Here is a 27,890-nt window from a genome sequence, read left to right on the forward strand (position 1 = left end):
AAAGAAAGGAAAAGGGGAAAATCAGTCCTAATTTTTCATGCTCAGTAATCAGCTCTGAGCAAAGATATTACTGGTCAGGAAAGAGATCTGGGAGTCATTTCCATAGAAAAGCCTCTCTTACCAACTCACCGTAAGTACCTTTGGTGAGCCCACATGCAAGTTTTTTGTCCTCTTATCTCAAGTGCATGGTTAGAATAGAAAAGGTGAAATAAAGGGCAATAAAGGTGATCAAATGTAAGATACAATTAGTCAGCCTCTATAGAGATAGTGACTTTTTGAATTCTTCAGCTTGGAAAAGGAAACTCGGCCTTGGCAGAAGTGCATAAAAGCCTGAGCTGCCAGGAGAAAGTAAGTAGGGAACCGTTGATCATTGTGTTTCTCACAAGATAAAATAAAGAATGTCAAAACAATTTATCAGGTCGCAGATTTAATATAAACAAAAGAAGTTACTTTTTCCTATCATACATAGTTATACTATGGAGCTACTTGCTGTGGGATAATGGGATGTGTAAAGTTTACCTGGGTTCAAATAGCCTAATTCATGGAAAAAAATATAATCACTAGACACTGAATATATTTTTATATATTTTGCATTGCTGAGTCTACTTGACTTGTTCCTACTTTTTGTTTTTCCAGAGCAGGCTGCTGTTGGAGAAGAGTTACGGGAGCAGCTAGGCTTTTAACCTGTCCCTGTTCTGTCATTATGTTGTAATGATTTCAGGAGGGATGTGAAAAGGATCCCAAAGGCCTGACATCTAAATTAATTCCCCTTCAGGGCACCAAAAAGGGGTCAAAGAAGCAGTTAACTTGGAGGCTAACACTTTCAGGCCTGTACTGGCTGTCACCTGGATGAATTCGTTTCAGCAAAGCCCTGCTGAAGTCCCTAAGAAATACTTGTGTGCAAGTTGCTGCAGAATCTGAGTTTATTTCTGTGCTGCCCTGGACAGGAATGAAATGAGGAGAGTAACATTAGGGGGGCAGAAAGTGGGGGAAGGACAAGGGGAAAATCAGCAAAAAGAAAAGTCCAGCTTTACCTACAGGGTGAATCAAATAAGGAAATGTCTAGCAATGTTCACAATAATTCAGACGTTGTCCCAGACCTTAATTACTGGCACAGACAACTGCGGACCTGGTAGGAGGGAGGTGGATCGTGTCTGTGCGCTCCATCTGCTGCCTGCAGAGACGGGAACGTTCCAGGCCAGGTGTTGCTGAGCATTGCTCTTGTCTAGCAGCAAGATAAGTTTAATTAAAGGGCTAATTATTCCCGCTCTGGAATGGACCTATCGTTGTACTTGCAATTGCATTCTAACTCTTTTCCTCTGGTGTTCATGCGTTATACATTTATCTTCCATTGTCACGTTACTGACTTGTTTTGCTTAAGTGAGGATAAGTCTTTGGTGCGTGTGAAAATTGGAAACAAAGGGAATTGGCTAGACTTGAGTCTAGGTGATACTTTGTTGTAATGGTGTTTGTCAGCAGAAAAAAGGCATTTCATGCTGGCTTTCTAACTTTCTTGTGAAATAGGTATTTTACAGTTGTGGTAACTAAGGACTCGGATCAGTGGGGAATTGGACCCAGATGTTTGTGTTCTGCTGCAATGATTAAGAGCATCAGGCAAAACTTCTCTTTCAGCTAACCCAGGAGTAACCCACTCCTGATTTCCAATGAGTTGCTGGATTTACTTCAGAATAACAGACCATGGGATTATGTCTATTGAAGTTTTATCCTTTTTTTATATTCAGTTTGAAAGCTGTGGTGTAACCCATGCTTGCTTTCTCTGGCTTTGTGAACTAAGGAGAACTCTGAATCTTCTCACCACTAATGGCAGATAGTCTTCTAGCTCTACGTACTAGAAACTTGCTCTTCAGGATGTGATCTTACCTTTCCTTTCACACTTTTTGATCTTGCTATTTAGGTAAAGCCTTAGTTTCAAGCCAGGTCTTTCTCCTCAAGCTTCTGACATTTACTGTTCTTTCACAGACCAAAGGCTGATGTCCTGTTTTTACAGGGTCGGACGTGGATCGCCCCATTGGCAGGCAGTAGAGAGCTATTTGTTGGAAACAAGAGTACTTCAAGGAAAACCTATCTTTAACAATAAGCAGCTTAATTGTATTTTCATTCTACTGTTTTCCGTAATACAGTGAGGACCTTGGGGTGTGCATATGCCCTGATAGACTGAGAAGGGAGAGGGAATGTTCCTCTGCCTAGTTTTATGCCTATGAGATCTTAAACACAAGTGACCATTTCCTCCAGGCAAGGACCTTTTTTTTTTACGTCATTTTTGACCTTTCTGTTGGTTAAATCTTTGAGTCAGGTCAAATTGATATGTGAGATTTCTGCCCTCCCCCCCGCCCCCCGCCTTATGGCCAAACTTCAAAAGACATATTATTCATACTGCTTTAACATTCAAAGCTTGTGTTAATTACCCACTAATGCCTTCATTTTTTTGCAGGAAGCACTTTATATTTTACTCATGGACCCAGCAGAACTATCACTAGGATGGATAAGGATGTACGTATAGTGTTTGTAACTTTAATATAACCTCTGAATATTCCATGATTCTGTAATGTCTGTCATGCTGGGCTTGAGCCTTGTTGCTGATGAACTGCCTGGGGCACTGTGTAGCAAATGCATTCTTTCACAGGCTAAAACAAAGCAGAGAAAACCATATAATGAATTCCAGTCGTGTAACATTATGGGCTAAGTAGAAGTGCCACTCCTTTACTAGGATAGTTGTAAGAAGACGTTTTTGAAACCACATAGCTTAAGTGATAGCAGCCACCAGCCAAAACCCAAACATGTGTCCGCGTATGAAACAGGCACATGTGGAAGATATGCAAAAGCTTTGGAGTGTTTTGTAAAACACATTCGTAGAAAGACCGTGAAACCTGAGAGACAGCAGTGCAAAATACATTGTGAAAATAATTTCAAGAAAACCTAGAGAGAGATTTTTGGGCTGAGTGCTGGTCAGAAAGGCCATGGTGTGAACAGTTCTGCAGAACCATCCTTTCTCACAATTTATGCCGTGGAAGGAAGAATGGGACTTTTTAATGTCCTTTTTAAGCAAACAAGATCTGCTCACTGACTCCACCTTCAGTTATTTTCCCTTTACACTAGGAAAAAAACATGTAAGTGCCAATGTTTTTGGCTAACTGTAGAGGTCAAAAAGGGATAATAATAATCTACAATCTCTTGACGCAAGCTATATAGGATTTATTATACTCTGATAGAGAAGAATTAGGTTCTGAGAACTCCTATCAAAGTTTGTAACATAAACATGTCTGACTCGCATCCCACAAGTGTGATTGAAGGACCAGGAGGAGGAACCCCCCAAAACCACAATTAAAAATTTTCATTCCACAGGGAGACCTAAAAATGTAAAACAGTGGCAATAGGACTCAGACTTGGCAATGTTTATCTAAGGGGATATTAATTTGGTTTAACTTACATTTTGAAAATACAGTGTTTCAGCAGGAGTATGTATTACAGCAGTGTTATGAAACCAAAGAAAAGGTACATGATGTTCTAGTCAAAATCCACGTGGGAAGGAAAGGGGCAGCCAGCAGTGGAGGAACAACGATTTAGGGACTTCTCAGAGAAGTTGGATGTATCTGAATTTACAGGGTCAGATGGAATTCACCCGAAGGTGATGAAAAAGTCAGCCAATGTGATTGTGAGGCACTGTCTATCATCTATGAAACATCACAGTGATCTGGGGGAGGCCCCTGATGACTGTAAAAAGGCTGATGTTACTCCAGTCTGCTAGAAAGGCAATGAGCAGGCAACAGTTAGCCTGGTCAGTCTACAGGTCATGGAGCATGTCTTCTTGCAACCCATTTTCAAACATGGGCTTGAAAGGACAAGATGACAATCAGAAAAATCAGCATGAGTTCATGAAGGGCAAATCATACTTGAGCAACCTTTAATTAAGAAAGAACTGCTTGTATGTATATAGCACAGGCCAATGAGTGTTTGTGGAACACCAAGCCATGGCTGACCTGGCCTAGCGCTGGCAGTAGTCCCTCTCCGAGCAGGAGGTAGGATCTGAAACTTCCAGAGGGCCCTTTTCTGTGGACTGCAGTAGATCAGATGCTGGACTGAAGCAAATGAGGAGCTGTCAAAACATTTGCATATGCATTTTTATAGGAAGAGTGTCTATCTCCTAATATTCAGAGCATAAATCAACCTCCTCTAATTGAATGTGGTCAGAAAGAGAGTTTATAATCAGGAAAGGCGCCTGGCCTGTAATTGGTCAGCAATGTCCAGATCTGGTGACCCCAGCAAATTATTTATATTACCAATGTCTTAAAATAATTAAAACCTCAAACAGTTTTCAAAACTTCCAAAAGCATTAAGCTATAGTAGCGCAGGTCTCAGAAAAGATCCCTCTGATTTTAGTTTTACCAGCCTGTGCTACTCAGGCAGGCTCGGTTTGGAGCTTGCCTTCCCTCGTGCTGGGTCCGAACGTGGCCGTGTGCTGCCCTGATGCATTTTGCTCGCAGTCAATGGCAGAAACCATACGTTACTTTTCTGGCATTGTCTGATAATGAGAGTTTGAAGCTGGGAGATCCAGATCCTACACTGAAGCTTTCAGATCATAATTCAGGAAGGATTGATGCATCCAGCTGGCTACAGAATGGACCAGTTCTGCAATACGCCCGGACAGCCCTTGCATTGTTTTAAACTTTTTTAGGCTAAGAAACTTGTAGAGTAGCGCAAATTTTCCAGCGTTCAGTCAAGCCAAGCATTTTGCACCAGTTTCAGGGACTGAGGAGCTGTTTAAACCAGTCTTGTACTGCCAAAGGGTCCTTCTGTGTTATTCTTAAAATGCTTCTCCAAGTAGGACAGCTTTTCTGAACTGGTAAGATGTATACCTCAGTGTGTACTGCACAGTGAACGCAACTGGAAAGCTCTTTAAAAGCAACGCCTGGCACTGAGCAAACACTGCCCTGATGAGCTGGTCAGATCCTGCATGTGGAAACCCTTTGTGTTCGTTATTCATGAACGCAGTATGGCACGAGGATCTGCGAGCTTTATGGACAATGAATTCTGAACTCCCTAAGAGAGAATATTTGCTATAGAAACCTGAGTCCAAGAGCTGAACGCACCCGGTTGGGAAAAGCACACACAGAAATAGTCTCTCATTTCTGGCTGCAGCTTATACAGGCAGAGAGCTTGTTTACCTAATCTGAATATTTGACCTTTATACTTTTTGGAAATGATTTTTTTTTTCCCCCTCTTAATTATGTGGAAGGAACACTTCCTTTCAGAGCTCTGATGGACTTCTCTATAAATAGCTACTTACATCCCAGAACCTTGCACTGAAGCCTTCAGCAAAGTCAGCATCCCTAGGACTTTTTAAGCCTGAGATAGGAACCACGTGGAGTTTAATCATTAATCACCAGTCTTTAATTAACAGCTCTGGGCTTTGAACAAAAGGTGCTTACTGCAAGGCTGCTGAGGGGCCCTGAACTCTTCAGTGTGCTTTCATTCAGGGGACCTGGTGGCCTTCCAAAGGGGGCTGGTGGAGCAACCTTCTCCTCATGGGAAGGGTCACGCTTCCCAGGAAGAGCAGATGTTTGTGGCCAGATCTCCATTTTCACAACTGTCCTGTTGGCTGGCTGCTGGCTTGAGCTGTCTCAACGCGGGGATGCTGCCAGCTCCCCAAGGTGGACAAAGAAGTAGAGCATCTCCAGAGGCCTCTGGCCTCTATCAGGTGAGGTGAGTTTTAACCCAAGGAAGGAGGAAAGTTGCTCCAGGCTTGGAAAATTTTATAGAGGAGTGTTCAAAATTGAGCACTCAGGAGAGAAAGAAAACATTGCTATAAAAGTTGACTCAGCCAATATTTTTCTGCATTCCTGCTGCTGTGATTGAAGATATTTGTTTTTAATATACGTTTCTCCCATTTGTAGTCTGGCTTTCCTGTAGTAAAAACTAAAGGGCAGATCCTCAGCTGATATAAATTGGCTCCACTGAAGTTAATGGAGCCATGCTGGTTTGTACCAGCTGAGGGATCTGGCTCATGCTGCAGCGTTCGATACCCCCATTATATTGCCATGATTATGATACTAATTCAGTAAAATGGCTTCGCAGTGTAATAAAACCAACCCAGAGAATGGAAGATGAAAGGGCTTCCTCTCTAACCGACCTGGTTTTTTTCAACAAAATGTTTTCCTCTATTTTCTCTTTTGTCAGAAAACACTCTCAAACAAAACTTTTTACAGCAAATGTACCTGCTTTGACAAAACTTTCCCTGGGAAAGGCTTCGTGGCTTCAGCATCCTGCCTGCCTGTATGCAGAAAAGACATATGGCAAACTCGGAGGCCGTGGGTCAGGGCACGTTGGGGCTTGTGCAAGAAAAAGAATTGGATCTTTAAAGGGGAGGAGTGATACTGCCGAGCAATTAAAGCCCTGAGGTAACTCCTACTTTTCAGAAGTCAAGGTTATCATACAAATGAGTGGAGCATTGGTCATTTCACTCATGGTCTGCCCTGACTAGTTTCTCGTGATCTGTCTGCACTGGGAGAAAGAGCCAGTGGAGGTGTACAAAGCTGTATCCTTCCCTGTCACAAGGGTAAATGATGTGTTGGGGGTTTTCATCCTTGTGATCAGCTCTTCAGCAGGTAGCAGGAGATGCTAGGCTTGAGGAGCAGGGAGCACGATAACCTGTGCAGCCTTATTGCTTGGAGCTGTTGAGCACGGAAGGGAATAAAGAGACACAAAGACCTAAATAAAGGCAGGTAAATGCATCGTTAGATCCCTAGGACGAAATAGTTTGTTTGTGCAGATCAGCAGTGCTATGGCACAGGTTTTTCTGTGCCAGGAGGGATTTTTACAGGGACATCATTGCTAAATGGAGGCAGTAAATTTAACTTTAAAGGACCATGAATTGAAGCTTTTGGCTAAAAGCTGAAATGCTGTTACTCTTTACTGGGCCCTTTTAACTTCACTTGGAACAGGATAGTATATTTTACTTCTAAGGCCCTTGGAAGTTGAAGGCCCTGCCCGTGGCAGGTCTCGTTCAGCTCCGTGGGAGCTGGAGCCTTGTGGAACAGCAGTCCAACACTGCAGTGGACCTTTCAAGGTGAACATGAACCAGCCCAGCTTTTCTGGGTAACGGTGAAATACAAAAAAGGTCCCAGCAGTGGGTTAAGGAGAGCTGTGGGTTACACCTCTACCAGCTGTGAGAAGCACGGTGCCATTGCAAGATTAAATATCAGTACAATTTTAAGTGCCAGAAAAGCTAAAGGGACGCACACGTGTGTTTCAAAGGCAGAGAAAACAATGTCCAATGCCCTGAATTAGCAGGTTCTGTTGAATCCTGCTTCCAGACCTGAGCTGGTCCCCCAGCAGCAGTCATACAAATGCTGATTCAAAGAAGTAGTTTTCTTACATACTCAACACTTTGAAACAACCTAAACTATTTTCAGTTTTGACCCTTCTGGTGACATGATCCATTTTTAATCTATTTATACCCTCTGTTTCTTTTAAGGAAAAACATTGGGTTTGCAATAAACTCTGTTCAGAAGAAGCAAAACTTTTCTTGTCAATATCTGGTTGCATCTTACCGCAACTGCTTCAGTGTTTGAATTATTCCTGAGACTGGGATATTCAGTGTGTGGATGACAGACTGCAAGTCCCTAGTAAAGGTGGAATTTGGCTGCCTTTGGCATCCACGTTCTTCTCTTCCAGGTCTTAATGATATATCAGAATTCTTGCATTCAGTGCAGGCTGACAGTGGAAGCCGTCCTGGCTGTCAGCTCAATGCCAAGGCTCTTGGACTCAGAGAGGACCATCTCTCTCATCACGAGCGTTGCGTGATTGGGGTCTGAGTGCCTCGGCAGTGGGAGGCTCTGGTTACCCAAAGGGACCGGGAATCTTGCGCTAGCAGCTGGCACTTAAAAGAAGGTTTTGAAAGAAGGACCCAAGCTGGCAGGCTGAGGGGACAGGAGGATGCATACAGGTCTTACTTTTGGAATAGATGCGCCCATTTCTTACATAAATTAGGGAAAAGGATGATTGATCTGGAAACCTTTGCAGAACCCAGGTGTCTCTGCTTCCTTAGCCAGATGTTTGTGGCCAAGCATCTACCTGGAGCTCAAAGAGCCTCAGTGCTCCTGGCGTTAGTGCCCCGTTCCTGAAAAGAGGAGGCAGAGCCTACCACCGCAGCTGGAGAGGTGGGTGAAGAAAGTTGTTGCTCGATCTAATCAGGCAAAGAAAAGCTTTGGAGCATATGGACCCCAATGTGTGGTCCAAGTACAACAGCTTGGTGAGTGTCCTGCAGGGAGACTTTTACTAGCGCTGCAACAACAATTCATCATTGCCTGAAGGTTTGATGGGTCTGGTACTCCTCGTCTTAATTGACCTCGGCTGGAGACCTGCATTTCAGTCCAGCGTAGTCACAAAGGACTTGGTCTGTGCTTGGGCCTTAAAGAGGATATTTATCAGAAAATCACATGATTAATGGAACTGAGTGATCTCTGTTCGAGAGTGGCCAGGAATTGAATTAACAGAACAGGGATTTTGGCAGGTATGAAGCGCTGGCGAAGCCAAGACCCAAGTCTGGGCAGGCAGAGCACCCCTGGCCGCGGTGGGGTGCAGCCGCTGGCTGGGTGGGGACGGCTTGAGGGAGGAGGTGATCGGCTGGCAGAACTGGAGGCACAAAGGTCCGGGCTTATGTTTGGATAAAAACACCGTGTGTGGATTATTAACCCTCCACACAGCAGCACCAAAATTAGGATTGCCCACAGTCCTCTGGCAAAAAGGGCAAAAGTAAATGGGAGGTTAACAGAACTTGATAGCCTCAAGTAAATGGTGATGGAGGGTGAGGAATAAATGAACAAATAAACAGAAATCATCAAATGCTTTCTTTCTTGCCTGCTTTTTCCCACTCTTATTTCTTTTTCCCTCCATGTCAACCCCAAACAAGACAGGACTAAAATTAATGGGGAAAGCAGCAATTAGCAAATTAGGTTAGCGGCGTGTTGCAGTGTGCCATGGCTGCCAGGTGTGAGGGGCTCTGGCAGTATATTTATTAATGGCTGTCAGAAAAGTGACACTTTGATGAATGAAGCTGGGTAATCGGCACCCTCCGACAGCGAGCACTGAGAGGCCTCAACATGCTAAACTGCAAAATCAAACCTTTTTTAACCCCCATACAAAAATACAACAACAAAAATCACTGCAAGAGGAGCGTGTTTTGCCATCAGGAATTGGAGTTCACATTCTCCTCTAAATATTTTTTTTCCCCCCTGTAACTTGCTGGGGAGGAGTTGTCAGGTTTGAAGGTTTTTTCTTTCCTTGGAATATGGGACTCAAGAATTTATAAATGCAGGCAGCTTAAAACCGTACGGCCCGTTCTGCTGGTTTGGGTATATCTCATTTCACTATCAAAGCCAACGGTGCTACGCTCGCACCTTCCAGGCTTTGCTCTTTAAACATAATGGCATTAACAATCAATCCATTAAACCGAGCTTGTGAACCAACACCCTGCCTAAGATATTAGTGTCTCTTGACTGCTGGTCAGCAATTGCTCTGCTCCTAATTAACGCCACTGACACGTGCTGTCCAGGATCCCACGTTGCATATAGGAACAGGTACAATGTAAGAATCTATAAGGTCAAACACCTCTGACATAAATTTTCACCCGTGGTGGTGTTGCATCCTGATGTTTTCATTCTTGATAATTTTAGCTTTGAGTCCCTTCTGACGAATACGTTGTTACTGTTGGAAATTAATTATGCTAGTGATCGTTTAGGAGTATCGCTATACCATACGGGACAGGCATTGGGTGCATGGCAGGGTGCGGCTCCGCAGGGGGGAATGCTAATGCTGCAGGTTGCTGTGTAAATTCACAGGACTCTGAACCCTTGGCCAAGAGTTTAGGGGAAGTTTTGTTTTAATTTTTTTTTATTTCATAAAAAAGTTCTTGAGGAGGTTAATCTAGCTGCTGGGAGAGCATCTGGATAAAAGATCACTCTGCAAAATGCTGGGGTACATGGAATTTTTTCCCAGGTTTTCAGACTTTGTGTTGCGCACAAAGGAGGTAGGGTTTGCCCAGCACTTCAATAGCTCAGCACAGAGCTGCTCAAATCCCCCAATTCTGTGGAGGAATTGAATACATTTTTATAAAATCCTAGTTCTGGTTTTGGCCAGCTAAAAGGACTGTGTAAGTTTTGATTAAAAACATGAGAATAAATGTAAATCATATCCCAGGCAGTCATCTGTTCTTCTAGTTTGAAATGAAGCTGAAGGATCTTTCTGGAATTATTTGTCAGGATCTGCGGGCTTGTTAAATTTGGATTGGCACTTGAAGCAAATCTGAAATTGTTCTCTTATGCTTTAATAATTGTATTTAGTTTCCTAATTTGGCTGGTAAGTTTATCAGAAGATAATTGAACTTTTAAAAGCATAATCTGACTAGACGGTAGGAAATACTTTAAAATAAACTTTCTTTCCGAAACTTTGCTCTGTTTTCTCTCGCTCTCTCACAAGAACAGTCCGTCTGCACAGCTCCGACCTGCGGAGGTGCACGTTCTTAAACCAAACAACTCCTGAACGAAACCAGGTTGTTCCCTCTTAATCCAGAAATCAACAGATCTCTGCCAAGAAAAACCAGCGGGGCCACCAAGCGCAGCCAGCTACTTGTGTCGGCTTCCGCACCAGCCTGCTGCACCCATGCGCGTCCCAGCCGGCGTGGGTGCTGCATTCGTGTGTTTTTGTGAGTGCCCGACTCCAGCAGCACCCTCCTTCCTGCTCGTGGCCTCCCCGATGCGCAGCAGCACGGCATCTCCACTGGCAGGATGATGGTTTCAGGGCCGGGCAAGCCAAAGGTTGCCGATGAGTTGTGCTTTCAGGTAAAGGTGGCTCTGGTTTAAGTAAGGTATTGCTCTGAGCTGTTCTAACAGAAAAAGAAGAAAAAAAAAAAAAAAAGAAATAGCTTATAAATTATTTCAGGGAACAGGAGAAACTGTTCTCAAGTTGTTTTTGTTTCTTAATACAACTTTTGTTGTTGTTATTAAAGGAGGCATGAGGGTCTTGTTTGCTTGTGCACAGGAGAACTGAACAACCAGAAATGGATTCGTCGCTTGTTTTTCACTGGCTCTTCCAGCCGGCAGCACGCACGGCACGAACTCCAGGCTCAGCAGTTGTGCAGCCGGCTTCGTTAGCCGCTCCATGGCTACCTGCTCTCGCACGCTCTTTCTCATTCCTCCTCTTTGCAGGCAGAGGTAGGCTGTGCTTGAGCAGCGCCTTGCCAACTCCATCCGCTGGGTATCTCGTATTCCGAGCTGTTCACAAACGTTGTTGTTTCAGGTGATAGTTTCAAGGAAGTGAGCACGTTTTCCAGTTTCAATGAGATTGAACCTGACTGCTAAAGTTGTTGTAAGCGGTTCCTGAGTTTTGTGGTAAGTGCAGTTCTCCAGTTTCGCCAGGGGTGTGTAGAAGTTTATGGGTTCGTTGCAGACCAGTAAACCCAGGTTTTCCATGTCCTTCGTTAGCATGTAAACTACTGGCTTGTTTTTCCCCCTCTGCCGCTCGCCCCAGCCAGTTTCTTTCCTGTTTTAAAGAGGATTTGCTGCGCTTTACGTTCTCCATTACATGGATTCGCAGTGTCTTCTGTCACTGTGGAAGCACGCATCAAACATTTTTCTCACTTATTTTGGTGCTTATAGTTTACATCTACTTCCTATTGACTTGCACAGGAGTCAGCAAGGGGCAGACCTCTGGCTTTGCTCTTGGTCTGTGTCGTGATGGGGAAGCCTCCCAGCTCCAGTGATCAATCACGCTGCACTGATAGCAGCTCAAAGAGTAAGCAAAGATAAATGGCTTGTCCAGGCTGAGCTTGTCTTGGCTTTACAAGGGAAAATACTGCTCGAAGTTCCCTCTGCGTGTCGGCTGGGTGTGACGGGCCGGTGCCTTTACCCATTGCTCACTGTGGCTCCGGCGCAGGATGGTTAACACATCAGTGTTTCTCCCGCTTCTCGCTGGGCTCTGGCCATCCTCCCCTGTATGAAGCTGAGTATTTTTTCATGACAGTGTGCTTGGTATCCACCTGCCCAAGCTGTTTTCTGTTTTCTCGTTGCTGTCAGCTCGGCAGTGCTGTCATTTCCCGGGTACATGGTGTGTAATTAATGAGAATGTCATTTCCAGGTTGTTTTCAAAGACTAGATTGAGAGTCTGAGAAATTATTTCAGTCAATGCCTTAGGACTTTTTTTATTTTTACTTTTTTAATTAAGAAAATTATCATCTCAGTTGCTTAGTTTGGGGATACATCTGGAGGAAAATCACTGTGCTTATATTTTTAAGGACAGCCAGACTTGACCTCTTAGTGACGACGCAGAACTGGGGTTCACATGCCAGACCAGGGCAGTTGGGTGCCCAGGGCAGGGCTGGCTCTTCCCCAGATTGTGAGCGCTGGCAGTGCAGCCTCCTCCCTGCGTGCCATAAGGAGGACGGTGTCCTTGTGATGGTCTCGAGAGGCGGTGGTGGGGTGTGCTGCAGGTCAGATCCTGCCCTGAGCAGCTGGAGGGGTAGAAGGATGCACTGTGACTTGGCCCGGAGTCCTCCCCAGTGCCCCTCGCTGCCCCTCGGGGCTGGCCGGGCTGGGCAGAGGTGTTGGCTGGGATATACGTATTTATTATACCTGTTACTTCTTTCACAGGAGTAATAAGTCTGCTTTATGGGAGACCCCGAGTGACTCCATAAGGAGCACAGAGATTGGTTTCAGCCACCTTTGCTCCCCAGGACATTGCTGTCCCAAACGCTGGCTCAGAGTGCCCAGGCGCAGGCTCCGATGATGCACGGCGTGCGTTGTAAGAACTGGCCTTTGTGCTTGTTTAGGGATATCCCCTGCCACTCTCCTCTCACACAAATATCCCCAAATGTCTCTGCTGAGCCTTACATTGCTCAGCAGAGACACTTTAATACATACTTTATATACTTTAATTTTACTCTGTTATTTGCAGAAGGGAGGGGTGAAGGACTCCCAGGCAGCAAACGCTTCTCTTTGCCTCCTTTCTGCCTCGGTTGACTAAAGTTGCACTAGCCTGTTCCTCCGCACTGAGCATTCCCCCAAGCCCTACAGCAGCGCTTACTCCGCAGTAAGGATCCCTCCAGAGCTCATGTCTTATGGGTTGGCCAAGGGAACGTGTGGCTTTTCTTCACAGTGGTGTCATCATCCATGCTTCTGGGCTGCCACTGTCATCAGGGAACATGGCATGCTCTGCCTCCACCTAACACACACGTTTATGTTTTGATTTGGGTTTGTGGGGTTTTTTTGAGAGGGTGAATATTTGGAAACAGTGAAGTTACTGTTCCTTCAGTGGGTTTTCTGAGCATTGCGAATGTTTTATTCCCAATAATCTGCAGGTGCTTCTTGGGCGGGTGAGATGCACGCAAAGCTCAGCGTGTGTGTGTGTGTGTGCACGCGTCTCCTGTGATATACGGAGCTTCGGCGCTGCGGCTGCCATTAGTGATAATGGGCTAAACCCCTTCACATCAAGCTGAGAATATCCCCCACTAATTGTGTACCAGCCGTCCCCCGGGACCTTTGCGAGAATGCTGCATCTGAGGAGAGGCGCTTTCAGTGATACGATGCCTTGGAATAAATAAATAAGGGGCTAAAGTTAGACGCTGGTTCGGGAAGGCTGATTCAGTGCCAGCATTATAACATTGGGAAATCAGATAACTGCGATGCCAACCTTTATCCTCTTGGTCCTGGCCTAGTCCACTGCTGCACGGTACCATCTTCTGAGCCATACATCACCACTCAGCCTCACCTTGATGATGTATGATGCCCATAGATCCTTATAGCGGGAGTGCACTCTGATGTATTGCGCCAATACATCACAGACAGGGTTCGCCCGGGTGATGTATTAGTGCCCTGAGAATGTATTACTCAAACGCTGGTATTGTTCAGGGATAAAGCCAAGCCAAGGAGTGGATTCAATTTAATTACAGTGCAAATGATAGCCTGGCGCCAGGAGCACTTTGGTGCTGAGATGCTGGCACCCTGTGGAAATATGGGCTGTGGCTCTGGTGCATTGAGTCACATCCCAGTGTACCATGAGAAGAGGCACCATATTTTAAGGGAATCGTCATTTTTCAGAGAAATGTAGGAGGACACTTTTGAGAACTCTGTAGCGAGCGGTAGCACAGCGTGCAGGCAGCCCCTGAGCAGGCAGAGCTGGCAGGCAGCGGTGCTCGCAGGTCGCTTCTGCCTGCCTGGGAGTGCGAGGGTGGCTCAGCATTTGGGGAAGTGTGAAGCAAGGTGATTTTTTTGGTCGCTTGTGACACTAAAAATTGCCGAACTCCTCTAAGCAGCGTGAAGTACACGCTGACAAAATGCCGTCTTCCCCACCAAGGAGATGGGCTTTGAATCCAACCTCCCGTGCACATATTTTTGTTGTTATTCGTAGGATGTTCTGATAACAAATTTGAAGAGGTGATTCTGTAGTTTCCTTGGGTTTGCTTACATAGGCATCATCAAAAACCTGAAAACACTTCGACCATTAGACACCCTCGACTACCAGCGGTGGGAAACTGCCAAGTGCCGTAGTCCAGTGAAGAGCAGCTTTGTAAAGAATCCAGAAATGAGAAAGTAATTCCTGTGACAATCTATGTTGGATGCCTGTCTCTGGTGAACTTTTGCTTCCTCTTTGCTTCTCTTTTCCACATCTCTTTCTGCTCCTCTGTATGGAAAGAAAAATCATAGATCAGCTTCACTTTAAAATCAACTTTACTTCTAAATAAGCCCCTGTAAGCTTGTCTCATTGTCAGGGATTTTCTTTTTTTTTTTTTAATGAGGAAAAGACTTGCATGTTTGTTATCTGATCGCCGAAGGATGGCATGCCTTAAACCATCTGCTTTCTGTAACATCCTTTCTGTAATGGGAGGTCCTCTGGGAACACACAGACACTTGAGAGTTAAGGTGAAATTTCAGAAATGATCGGTTTAGTGCATCATGTCTATTATATTCCTCCGAAAGCTCAAAATATGTTATTTTAACTGCAGCAAGACATGAAAATGCTTTCTTTTTGGATACAAAAGATTAAAAATCCTCCTTTCACTAAGTCAAGAGGATCTCTATCTAGTCAGGATTTCACCCAGTCTCTTCCAGAAGAGTTTCTGATCATCGACTATCAGAGAGATTTGATTATTCTTTCAGAGAAATGTTTACATTGAGCCAGGGGTAGCAAGGTGACAGCAATACTTGGCTCCTCTTCGGTATTTTGTATCTGTAAACCCAGGCATTTTCCAAGCAAGGTAAATACAGGTTTGCAGATGAGAAATTTGCAGCACAGACAGGCAAAGTGACTTGTGCAAGGTCACGTAGCAAGCTGGTGGCAGGGCTTGGAAGAGAAGCCTCTTGGTCTGACTCACTCCTCTGACATCCCTGTCATTGTTTCACTTCTGTTATTATCTTGACTTATTTGGTCCGTTGTTTCAAATCAGATCTGCTCCTACCTTCCTATTGATCATGGCTCTAAGGCTGTAATTTTTGGCGATCCTATAATGGAGAGGAAAATGTGTCTTTTTTCCCCTTTTTTTTGCCATCACTTTCCCTGTTGATATCTCAGAAATGCTGATTATTCTTTATTTTTGGGTGCAGAATGAGGAAGGCTCAGTCTGATAGACAGGAACAGCGGATTACTTCTTTACACAGAGCTACAAAGGTCCCTCTCCTGCTCCTTGACTATTCTACCCCGTCACAGCCACTCCAGCAAGGAAAGCAACACAGATACCCTGCTGTTTGGTTGTTGCTTAAAATGCAAAAGAGAGGTGGTGTGGCTCCGGACGGCCGGTATTTACACTGCCCCTTGCAGATCCTGGGCCTGCTGTCTTTGGAGAAGACCACGCAGTGCTCCTGAGTATGCTCCTTCAGGGCCGGTCCTCTCCCATGCTACAGAAAACCCGTTGGTGTCCCCATCTGTGCGTGACCCTCGAAGCTGTTTGTCCCTTCTGTGCTGCTGTGTTGCCTCCTCCTGTGGCTGGTTCATCACCACGCTACCCCTCAGTGGAGTCTGTGGTTCAGAGTGATCCTTATCAGCTTGTGATAACTGTTGTAAAAGTTTCTATAAATAGAATTTCCTCCTGCTCAAGCCTTCTTGCTAGCTCAGCTGTTTTATTTTTAACAGAAAGGCATGTTGATGCTAAGCAGAAGTAATTTATTTTTTTTAAAAATCTCTCTATTAAACATAAAAAGATGCTGTGTCTGAGTAAAAAGGAAAGGTGCCTCTCAGATATTTTTAAAGTTTCCAAAAATAGTCTCAAGTCTGTGACAAAGCTTATTGAGCAGGAATAGTTGTGGACAGCAATTCTACGACAGAAAGGACTGTGTCTCCTCGTGCTTCTGGCTGGAATCTGCAAGAAGGGAGACCGGTTGAACAAAGACCTCAAAAAGGAATTAACTGAGGGCTGCTCTTTAGAAGGCTCGATAGCAGCGCTGCCGAATTAGTTTTGCTGGTGATCTCATATGTGTTTTCCCTTCTGGGCTTGCAACTGCCCTTGAGGTTGGGAACCCGTTTCTGCAACGGAGTCTTCGCTGGAGACCTGCAGCCCCACTGCGAGAGCCTCTGCTGTGCGGTGACGGGGTAACGAGAAAAGCTCGCCGACTGCTATTTTTCAGTATAAAGAGAGGAGGAGGAGGATTGGTAACTTTGCCTTGTATGCACAACTGATATTGGACTTGAAAAAAAGGAAAACTTGGTTATTGTTTCTGCTGCTGCACCCTCTGGGTCAGAGCACAGCCATATATGCAGTTGATGTAGCCTCCAGCACAACGGAGGAGGCAGAAAATTTTGGGGGGAGAGAAGCAGACGGGGGTGGGACTCTCCAAGGAGATATGTTTTACAAGGTTCCCAACACTTTTTCTCCCCCCCTGTAGTGGTGGCTTTTGTCTCCTTACTCATGGCAAATGCCAAGTCAAGTGTTTGTGTGTTCACGCCTAGTGAGAGGGGAAAAGTCTCTAGAGGACTTCTGAAAATTATACAAGATAAACTGATTATTATTAAATTGCAACGTAGTCAACTGGTGACTGCTGAACAGCTTATATGGAGAAGAAAAGGCAGCATTATACGACAGAAGGAGATCTTCTATTGTTTGCAATTAGAAAAAACCATCAGCTTGTCTCGATCCCAACGTGACTGGTTAGCCATGCTTGAACCAGCCTGCAGTTGTGTTCGAGTTCAGTGCTTACCGCAGGTGAATTTCTGCCCAGGTGAATGTTGGGTTGTTCAGAGGGATGTAGCCAGGTTTGTGCTCTCGTGCGGCAGAGCACAAGAGGTTGGTTTCTCTCGGAAGTTATCAGTTCTCTTAGCAGAACAGGGATTGGGCCGTAGATTAAGATTTGAGGCTCAGCTCTTATTTCTCCTGTAAATATCCTGCAGGCCCTCAAGAAAATTGATTTATTGCTTTCAGCCTTGATTCTTCACCTGTAAAATTGGGAAAAATACTTCCTTTGTGCTCCACTTATTTATATGGGCATCTCTTTCACGATGGATGCTCTTCCTATCTGCTTGGTATTGTGCTTGGTGCAGTGAGGTCTCGTTCCTTCCTCGGCACTCTAGAGAGAGTTTATATTGCAGCAATCCCGATAACTATCGTTAAAATAAAATTACTGGAGACAGACCTAACCTGCCTGAAACGTTGGTGCTTTAGGTAGAAATTGAATGTAAAGCTTACCAGGGTTTGGTGGCTGTCCTCTACCCATAGCTGTCAACACGCACCACCGACTGTCAGGACGAATGACGGAGTAGCAAACATGGAAAGATTTAGTCCCTCTCCAGGAGCAAGCAATGCTGCCTGAGGGACGTGCATTCCGGATACGCAGAGAAGAGGGATGTGTGGCATTGTCTCGCTCGATAACATAGGACCTGGCAACTGGAGAAAGCAATGGGTTTCACCCATTACAATGGGCATAAATACATAGATCCTAGAAAATGCAGACCGGAGACATGATGCTCTGATTTAATTTGTTTTTTTCTTAATCCAAGGGTATGATTTGGCAGCAGAATGTGAAACTTCCAAGCTGAAAGCTTTTGTGCTCTGTTTTTTTTCCAGATGGTGTTAGTGAGGGACCGGCTGGGTTCACTGGACTCCACAAGGTACTTTTGTTTATGGATGAAGCCATGCAGATGGGGATCAAAGGTTGCGTATGCTGCTGTAGAGCACGCTGGGGCTGAGAGAGGTCGGGCACCAGAGATTAATTTCTTGGCTGGTTAGAGCCAAGGTTTAATAGCAGACGTGGAAAGGACAGTGATTGAGTTTACTGCTAGCAGAACCTATAGTTCAGGTCAAGTAAAAGGAAGGAGCTAAGGGGCTCTGGGTTGGTTGCAGGAGAAAGTCTAATGGCTTAACAACATGTGGCCTCCACAAGACGTATTACAGTCGCTGCCACTCGTGAGCTCCGCGCTGCTGCGCTGGGGCAGGGGGTGGCGAGGGGAGACGCGGCCCTCGCGTCTGGTACATCACCCTTAACAAACGCGGCGTTTCTGGGGCTAGGCTAATGCTCACAGCGAGGCAAAGCAAACACACAAAGGAAGGCTTGTTAATTCTGAAAGTGAAGAAGGAAAAAAAAAAAGGAAAACATCAGTGTTTTCTAAATAGGGAAAGTAGTGTATTTCAGGTGCAATGGGGGGGGGTTCGTCTTATTTATTTGAATTACATACTTCAACAGACCCATGTAGATATCAAATTTCCCAGGATCGTGGCTAGATGACCTATTTTGGCTAAATTAAGAACTGATTCTGAAGCTGAGATTAAACTGTACTCTGACTTTACCTGTATCCATCTTTCCATGCTACTGTTCCATTACACTTCAGTTTCTAAGTTTTCAGTTCTTTTTTCTGTTTGTGTTTTTTTTTATACTTGTGTCCTTTATTCATGTAACCTATTTAATTGTATCTAACTACACTGCGATTTTCCTCCCCCCGTTTCCAAAAATAGTATTTTCTTTTAGAGCATATATAACAAAAATCTGGCCAGGAGAATTTGCTTTAAGCTTTCATATTTTATTTTGAATGAGGTTCTATGTTGCTATAAATAGGTAACCTCTTAAGGTAAAGAATTTTGCAAATAATTTCAGACTTTTATCTTTTTGGTGGAGGGAGCCTAGCTGTGTGCAGGATTGACTTAGTGCAGGTGGAAAGCATCAGGTTGACCCCATGTTAGAAATTCCTCATTCCGTGGCTCTGAGTCAAGTGGTCATTGGATTTCCTATTAAAACACTTTCCTAACTGGTCCTGCCTTATATTCTTTTTCTTGGAAGTCTCCTGGATCATGCGAAGTTTTGCTTTTTTTCACCTCAGTGTGCTTTTTTCTCAGGAAAGTAACAGGAGCTGCACCAAATGTGAGCTGAGTGACATGGATTTGCCGATTAGGCACAGATGGGATTCCTCTCCCAAAGTGCTCTTACGTTGTCTCCATCCATTAAACTTGCTACGAAAGCTATTGACATGACTCTGCAGTCTCTCCTGTTAGAGTTGTTGTTCTCTTTTTAGAAGTAAATGCTTGTTGGGTCGCAATGAATGACCCAATCGTGTAGCGATTAGGATCCTCACCAGAGATTTGGACTTCTGCTTCAAATCAATTGCAGAGAGGTCTGTCTTGTCTCAGGTAGCGCCCGAGATGAATCCATGACTTGCAGATCTCTTTAGACATTCTTCTGACAGGTTTCTGGGTTTGCCATTGTGTAAAGTGAGGGGAAAAAAAACCCCCAACAAATAGGTTTGCTTTTTTAAAAATGTGTTTGAAGGTTGTTTTTATGCCCAGTTCAAATTAGCAAGATAGAAGGAGCCTGGATGCTTGTTTGGAAGCCATTAATATAATGATAAATTTTGCCTTTCATGGAAAGAAATTTTGGAGAGGATTTTTAATCTTGTGAATCGAAGCTTCAATCAGTGTCTAGATCCGAGCCCGATCTGCAGCAGTGGAAGGGGCAGACGACACTGGCTTTGCCTGCTGCAGGCCTGGTTCCTCCTCAGAGCATCCTGCAGCAGCTGCTGTCAAAGGCAGGGCGGCAGAGTCGATGGAGCCAGCTCTGCTCTGGGCAAGCTCCGATTTTGGTGGTTTTCAATATGACATGTCATCTTTATTTTTTTTTTCGTTTCTCTTCCCCTAGAACCTCTCTTTCAGCCGGGTTTCTCTAACAGAGATGCCAACGTGCTTTTTCACCAGAACTGCGTGAAACACCTGAATTCACGGGGACTGAAGGAAAACTGTCACAAACAGGTACGGAACTTCTCTGCTTTGCTGACTATACGTCAGATTTAAAATCTGTGCTAAGTTACTCTTCCTCTGTTTTTTCACTTGTTGTTCACCTTGTTTAGGCCATACCAAATCATTTATGCTTTCTGCTCTGCATTTTCTTTCGTGGTTTTTTGTTTGTTTTGTTGTTTTTTCCTATGGGGGAAAAACTACGCAACGGAGATGAAAGCATCTCCACTCCAGATGCTGATGGTCCCTGAGCTGACCCACCCAAAACCAACCCCCAGCCTGTGCCCCTTAGCTGCTGTTCAACACTGCATCCCTCTGTAGGATCACGCAGTTATGATGGTATTTGAATTTTAAGAATAATTATTAATTTGACCAATACGAATGCAGGGAATAGCACTGCTGTGAAAAGTCAGAGCCCTGCCTGTGAGGGGATCTGAGTTTACTGAAAGATGGAGATAAGCAACTTTCTGATTTTGCTGCTACACTGCCCCTTCTCAAAGCAAAATCAGCCCAGTTTTATCAGCCTTTTAGTCCCATCTCAGCTAGGCTTCTATTTAAGCTGAGCCATGTGGTACAGGATAACCAAAGCAGGATAGCACAACACATGGTAGAAAGGATGCTTTTAAAAAGCATAGCTTGCTCTCATCGCTCAGCGGATTGCCCTGCACATTCTGCTTCTGCTTGTAGCACCCAGTTTCACGAGCAGGACTCCAAGTTTGGGATTTAGTCCCTCTGTCAAAGTTTTTGGCCACATGAGCAGATGCATTAAGGTGCTTTCCTGCAAATTCTCCTCTAATTGCTCCAAGTGCTGTGGCCATCAAGCAGAAATCCAGTTGGTAAACTCTGCAGCTTGTGGACAACTTTTCTTGCCAACCATGCATTACGAAGGGCTAATTGTAAAAGTGGTGCACCTGCTGGCTCCCTTGGTGGCTGGAGCCAACAGGAAAAAAAATAGTAATTTATTAATGATCGAGTCACAAATAGTAATGAAAACAATAGGAGCATCTGAAGGAAGCGCTGCCGGGGGCAGAGGTGCAGGTGCTCTGTGCCCTGAACAGACTTGTCGGCATTTTTATAAAGCTACTTTACAGCCCTTATCAATTTCCTACTGCTTTCTGTGTACCCCCTGCCCCTTTGCAAATGTTTTGCCTGCACAACAGGCTCAGCATTTCTTGTTGTAGGTGATAAAATAGCTGTCACCCTGTGGAGGGAGAAAAGAGGCAAAAAATAAAAATGTTAGGTCCAAAGAAACAAAGCAGAGGAACGCGTTTCAGAACAAACAAACGAGCGCTAATGGAGCCGCTGAGTCGGCACAGGGAGAGCGATGATGTGATCTTAGCTAAGGAATGCTAAAAGATTTGGGGTAACAAATGCAGGAGGGCAAGAGAGACTCATTCCTTAGACTGAGGCCGTACTTTGTGTGGAGCTGTGGATTTCAAAGGTGACTGGCATACGTACACACCTCGGCCAACACCGTCCACAAGGCGTTTTGGAGCCAGCGCGTGTCTCTGAAAATCTCAGCCATAATTCAAGTAACTACATGACGTTGACAAGCCCAAGACTTTTTTTTCTTAAGTAGGCAGAGCAGAAAGCACTGCCAATTTGGCAACCTCCTTGTACCAACTGAGTGCTTAAGTAGTCATGAGACACGGTGATGCTGTATCTCAAAAAACAGTGGCTCTTGGAATACCGGGATAATACAATACTGATATGCATAAATGAATGTAACATCTTTGAGAAAGAGTACGATGAGCTAAAGAACTGATTTTCTCATAGCTGGCTTTCCCCACGGGTGCATAGCAGTACAGCGCCTGTGAAACACAGCAGCCCACCGCAAGTCATAGAAGGACCGAAAAGAGAGTCAGGTCGTGGCGGGCTCTCATCACGGCCAGGAAGGAGGTCGGAGATAACATGATGTGTGTAATCTTAATATTCACCTTTCCTCTATTTTGACCGTCATACAAGGCTTTAACATGTTACCTTCCCCTGATGGAAAGCATTAACACAGACATCAGCTTCGCTCTGTGCGCGGTGGGGCATGTCTGCAGCACTCTTCGGGGCTGCATCTGTTAATATTACAACCAAATTCAGCTTGCAATGAAGGAAAGCTGCACTAAGTGGAAAAATCTTGCACTGTCATGGTTTAAGTGATCCTACATGGACATTTACCATGACTTAGGTGGGATTTGGAAACTTTTTGGACTGTGGGAACTTGCTTGTGTGTCTGAGCCCATAAACTTAACTGTAGTCTGTGGGTCTAAAAATTGTCAGTTCTCAAAACGTTGCAGGTGTAGATGTGTCTGCAGAGAGGATGCCACTAAGAAGTCAGCCTGGGTCTGTACCAAATCTGTAAAGGTCCCATGTCCTGCATTCACTAACGTTACAAGGTTTTGTAATACCGCAGTCATCACGGAGTAGTTGCAACTGCCTAACCAGTGAGCGCGATGGGCCAACGCTTCCGAACATTTCACTGCCCATCCTATGTTCCCGGGAGCAAAAGGTATGCTCTGCCTTTAACTTGATTTTAGTGGAGAGAGGGGGGAAAAACCCCAAATAGTTGTAAGAGAGGAAACAATGTGTCTCCCCTTCAATGGGCCAGATGCAATTCTTCCTGCCTGAGGGGTGTTAAGTCAAAGCCCCAAAAGCACCATCGCACTCTGCAGCAAATGGGGAGCTGCTTTGCCTCCTCTTTTTATTGTTATTATTCTTGTTGCTGTTCTTTTGTTCACGACCTATTACTTCCTTCAAGTACTAAAAAAAACACTCCTTTTTTCTTCTCTTCTCTCATTCCCTCCTTCCCCCTTCGTCCCCCAAAATCCCAAACCCTCAGACAGATGCCAACAATTTATAAGACTGACTTAAAGCACATAGTTATTTTCCTTAGGGAACAAAGCTTCACCTTTTAAAGTTTGTTTGTTTGTTTTGTCCTTAGGAACTAGAAATCTTTTCCTGTAAAGATAGCTGAAATCCTTGTGAATTAGCATGGATTCAGGAGGTGTGTGTTTTAGGAACCGTGCTTAATCCTGCGAAAGCAGTGCTAAGAAGGAAGAATCGGCAATGCTAATTACTGCCCAGTGATTTGAGGGGGGACCTGCGTGAAGTGTGGCGGTGTTAACACGCCTATGATGGCACGCAGCGTGATACATGAGGAAAGGTGAAGGCAAGGCTCATATATCCCCGTAACACTGAATCTCTAATACCTTACAGACAGTGCCCATTTGCTGCCTGCAGTATTAACCTCTTGTCTCCTCCAGCCTGCGGATCGGGTGCATAGTATAGGATTTTAAGCTTCTCTGTTGAAAAATGTCCCTGCAAAGCTGTCCATCAGAATTCCTGCTGCTTTCTGGAGAGTATTATTAATAAAGTTCTCCACGGCAGAAATGGGACCCTCTTAGAGCTCAGATAAGGTATTTTCCCTGTTAACCAGCGGGGCTGTTCGGCTGTGGACAAATGCGGTGATGAATGATGGGTCAAGGATGGAGCAGGCTGATTTCTCTCCAAGCTTGACCTTGTCTCTGGTCTGACATCTGAAATGACAGATGCATTAAAAAGTTATTTATTTAGGGGAGCTGCAGTGCATCGTACCCTTTGCAAGGTAGCACCTAGTTTTGTAAGAACGTTAGAATAAAGGCTGGCTGAGCCACCCCCTCTGTGCCTGTCGCTTCATGTACCGCTCGCTTTCCACAAGCAGCTGCTGTGAAAGGAAGCAGACAATCCTGTGCGCTCGTCAGTGATACTTTGCAAACTGAAAGGCAAAAAAGGGTCCACGCACAGCGGCAGGCTGCTCCCAAGCAAATAACCTGCGTATCTGCAAATCACCCGCCTGTGGAACAGCATTAACTAACTATGAAAATGCACCTGAAGGTTTCTGGGCTGTTAAAGGCCCAATGTTCTGGATAAAATGCAGCTCTGAGGATTAAATGACTTCTGCTGTTCAGCTTCTTACGGCCTCAGAGCGCTTGGGAGACTTTCTTTATTGTGACCGGGGATCTTTGTAACTTGTTGCACTGTGGCCCGCTTCAGTCTTCACTATAGCTGAAACTGAAGGAACAGTTTTGCTTTTTACCTTCATATTGTGGGACACACGGGCCGGGGGGTGGCTAAGCTGCATCCCATTAGCAATCACCTTCATTTTTGGAAAATCGATTATTGCTGAAAGACCTCAGCCTAAATCTACAGAAAAATGCAGCATAATCCATCATGCTTCTGCATTCATCTGCCTAACCTTTTGCTGCAAGTCTGAAAGCTGTTGGGATTTTTTAAACCAGACCTTTATTTAGAAAAATAACCTTGCCTATGTACATAACTGCTGGTGTGCGGCCAAGTGGGGATTTTATGGCCTCCTGACAAGAGCTACAGTATGGATTAATTTGTAGAGCAATGTTCATGAAAGAAGCCATGTGCCGTGATTCTGCATCCTTTTGGAGTACTTAGATTTGGTAGAGCTTGGATTAGGGAGCACCACAGGAAAACCGAAGAGCTGTCCACTGAGAAACATTGTAGGTTTGTTGACCTCAACAGAATTACAGCAATTGATACCAGATCTGAATATACCCTTCTTTCTTTGTCATCTCCCCTGCCCCCCACCCCCACCCCCCCAAAAAAACTCCCAACCAAAAACCAACTTTGAAATAACGCAGCAGAAATTGTAAAATGCATGCAAAAGCCCATTTTGCATGACGGGACTGTTGGAAGAGCTGGATGTTGGTGTGCATCCAACTCTCATTAACTTTGGTGCCAAAGTGCAGCCATATTCAAGTGACTTTGCAAGTCCTTTCTATGACTGTCCAATTCAAATTGATGTGTGCAGTAAATCTGCAGTATTTACAGTATTTCCTATGTCTGTTACTTTCAGGATTCTACTGGTGGGTCTAGTACGTGGATGAAGCTTGCCTGAAGGCAGCATCTGCAAGGTTTTTCTCAGCAGAAAAATGAATGATCTGGTATAATGAATGATTTTGTGTAATATCAAAGAAAAAGAGTATCAGCTGTGCACTTCATACACAGTATTGATTGCAAGTACACTTGTTAATTTGCAAGATACAGGAAATTCCAGCCAAGGTTAGGAGGGCTTTACTACACTGCTCCGTAATGTAGCTGTGAATCCTATTGCCTTCAAAGAGGTTTGGATCAGGTTGCAACATGCCACAATCCGAACCTGAATTATCTAGCTATGGAAGTTGTTGCCCCAGACTCTCCTTCTTTTCCTGGTGTAATATGAGTGTGCCGAGCAACGGAAAAGTTGCTCAGAACTAGGAGCATCAGTATTTCTTGGCTTAACAGGAGTGGCCTCAGGTGGCGAGGGCTCGCTTGCAGATCAGCAAGGAAAAATGGAGATGTCCTGTTCCTGTTTTGCTTCTGTTTAAAGGTTTGATCTTTACCGTTTTGGGTGTTTTGGGGGAACACAGGGTGCACGGTAGACCTGGGCTACGCTCTCATCTTAGCACAACAAAGAATGGAGTTGGGGCAGGGGAAGGGGAGGGAGAAGGCACGTTTTCCACAATGGCCTGTTTAAAACATTACAAGCAACCTCTCTTCCATCATGAGTCCTGGTTTAAAACTACTGCCCTGGGGCATAAAAATCAACTCCTAACAACTTCCAGTGGGACCACTATTCCATCAATGTTCCTATCAAATGTTGACTTCATGATTAATATTCACCCTCTTCCTTCGTTAATCATCAGTCTTCATTCATTTTTTTGTAACTTCCCGCTGACAGGGGTAGTGTTTGTAGAGCAGCTGGTAGGGAAAACAGAAAGAGCTGAACTGCTGTACACAAGCTGCGAAGGGAAAAAGCCACCTCGGTGCAGTGTGTCAGCTCAAAATGATTCCTAAAGATGCAATTTTTTTTCCTACTCCTGGAAGCAGTGAGGCTGAATTTTCGATAGCCTTTGTGAGATGGGACCTTACAGCGATCCATGATTGCTATCGTACTGTTTTACCTTGAGCGTCATAGCACCCGGTAATTTAGAGCAGGAACTACAGTAATGATGAACAAACTGACAGAATTTGGCTCATCAAATTAAATCTGTACATGATCCTAAAATAGAGATTTGCAATTAATGCTTGTGCTGCAACCTGTGAATTGGAACTCCACTCCCAGCTTTGCCACCAACTTCCTGAATGACCTTGCACTGAGACTGAATCTCGTGCTCCCTGCCCAACCTATAAATCGAGAATACTTACTGCTTTTTCCCTTGTTCTGTCTCTCTGGGCAGTTGAAATTGTCCGTCCTGCAGAGAAGGGACTGCTTGACTGTTGTCCAAGGCACTGCATAAACATATGGGTTCAGGAAGCACAGGGGTAGATATGTACTCCTAAAATAGATGTTGCATGTTAATCTACTTTCTTGAAAGCATTATGGCAATTTCTGTGATCGCTCTTAACTCTGGTAACTTCATAAAGAGATCTGGAGGCTGCATTCCCCAGACCTAGGCTTTATCCCTTGAGATGCTTTGTAGTGTGCTTTGATTTGTTTGATAGAAATGCTGAATAAGCTGCCTTACCATTGCGATCACGGTAATATAAGCAATAAAGAAGCATCAAAAAGAGAAATATTTAAGTTATAAAATCTAGAGCTTGGTTTGGTCTTCTCAGACACATCAGCAATTCTGTATGAATCAACATTTAGGACAATAAATTGGACATTAAGTCAACAAAGTCAAAATTCACAGGATGATCTTGCCGGTACGAGGAAGATTTGTGTGTTATGCCTTTATTTCCTAGTGAGCTGATGGTACACGTGTAAACAGCTCCCTCAGCGTGGGTTTGTAGGATGCACAACTAATGGCCATCGCGCATCAGCAGGACGGTGACGGCTGTCAGGACTTTGCTGGGAGTCTGTCTTCTGCTTCTCGAAGGGAGAAGGACCACCTTCAATCTCAGATTTTTTATCCTTTCCTTTCAGGGATGGTTTTATTGCACTGGCATTTTCTGCCTCTTTCCCATATACAGCACGCTTTTCACAAGGGTGTCGTGCTCAGAAGCTGTGCTGGAGGACTCTGCCTTATTAGACCATATTTCCCTTCTACTTCAGGCGAGCATGGATAGTGGTTTGAGTAATAAATTTATTCAACATCCATGCTAAAAAAAAAATCTTGCCCTGTGTAGCTGTAGTATTCATTGACTGGCAGTAATAGTGAATATCTGTGTACTTCCAAATATAGCAGCATCTAATGCAACTTTTCTAGGGGAAAAAGGAAAAAAACCCCACAAAATTGGTTATTGTTTCCTTGGCTGTAGAGAACAATATTGCTTTGAGTGCAGAGCTTGTAGTTGTTTTCTTGTTTTCTGTTTTTTGGGGGGGATTTGGGGGGGGTTAAATCTTTATCATTAGAGATAAAGATTATGCAAAATAAAAGCTTGCTCGCTGTAAATTGCATCTTTTGCAACATGGATAAAGAAATGATTGCACATGGTAGAGATCTGGTGTCATTTGAGAGAGCATGATGGATTGAAGAGAGGTCAATAAATAGATAGCAAAATGACAGAGTGCTGCAGTGCAGGGCTGAACGAGCGCCCACTGTGACTTTTGCTGCTTCAGTCAAACTCAAACAAACTTTGCTGCAGAAATAATTTAAAAATGCAGATCCTAGCAAATTTTGGCTTTGACTTTTTAAAACATTTTAAATTAGAAATTTTTAAGTTGCAATAAAAATGTTTGCATTTCTGTAAG

This window comes from Grus americana, chromosome 17 (genome assembly GCF_028858705.1).
Source record: "Grus americana isolate bGruAme1 chromosome 17, bGruAme1.mat, whole genome shotgun sequence".
In the NCBI taxonomy this organism is placed as follows: Eukaryota; Metazoa; Chordata; class Aves; order Gruiformes; family Gruidae; genus Grus; species Grus americana.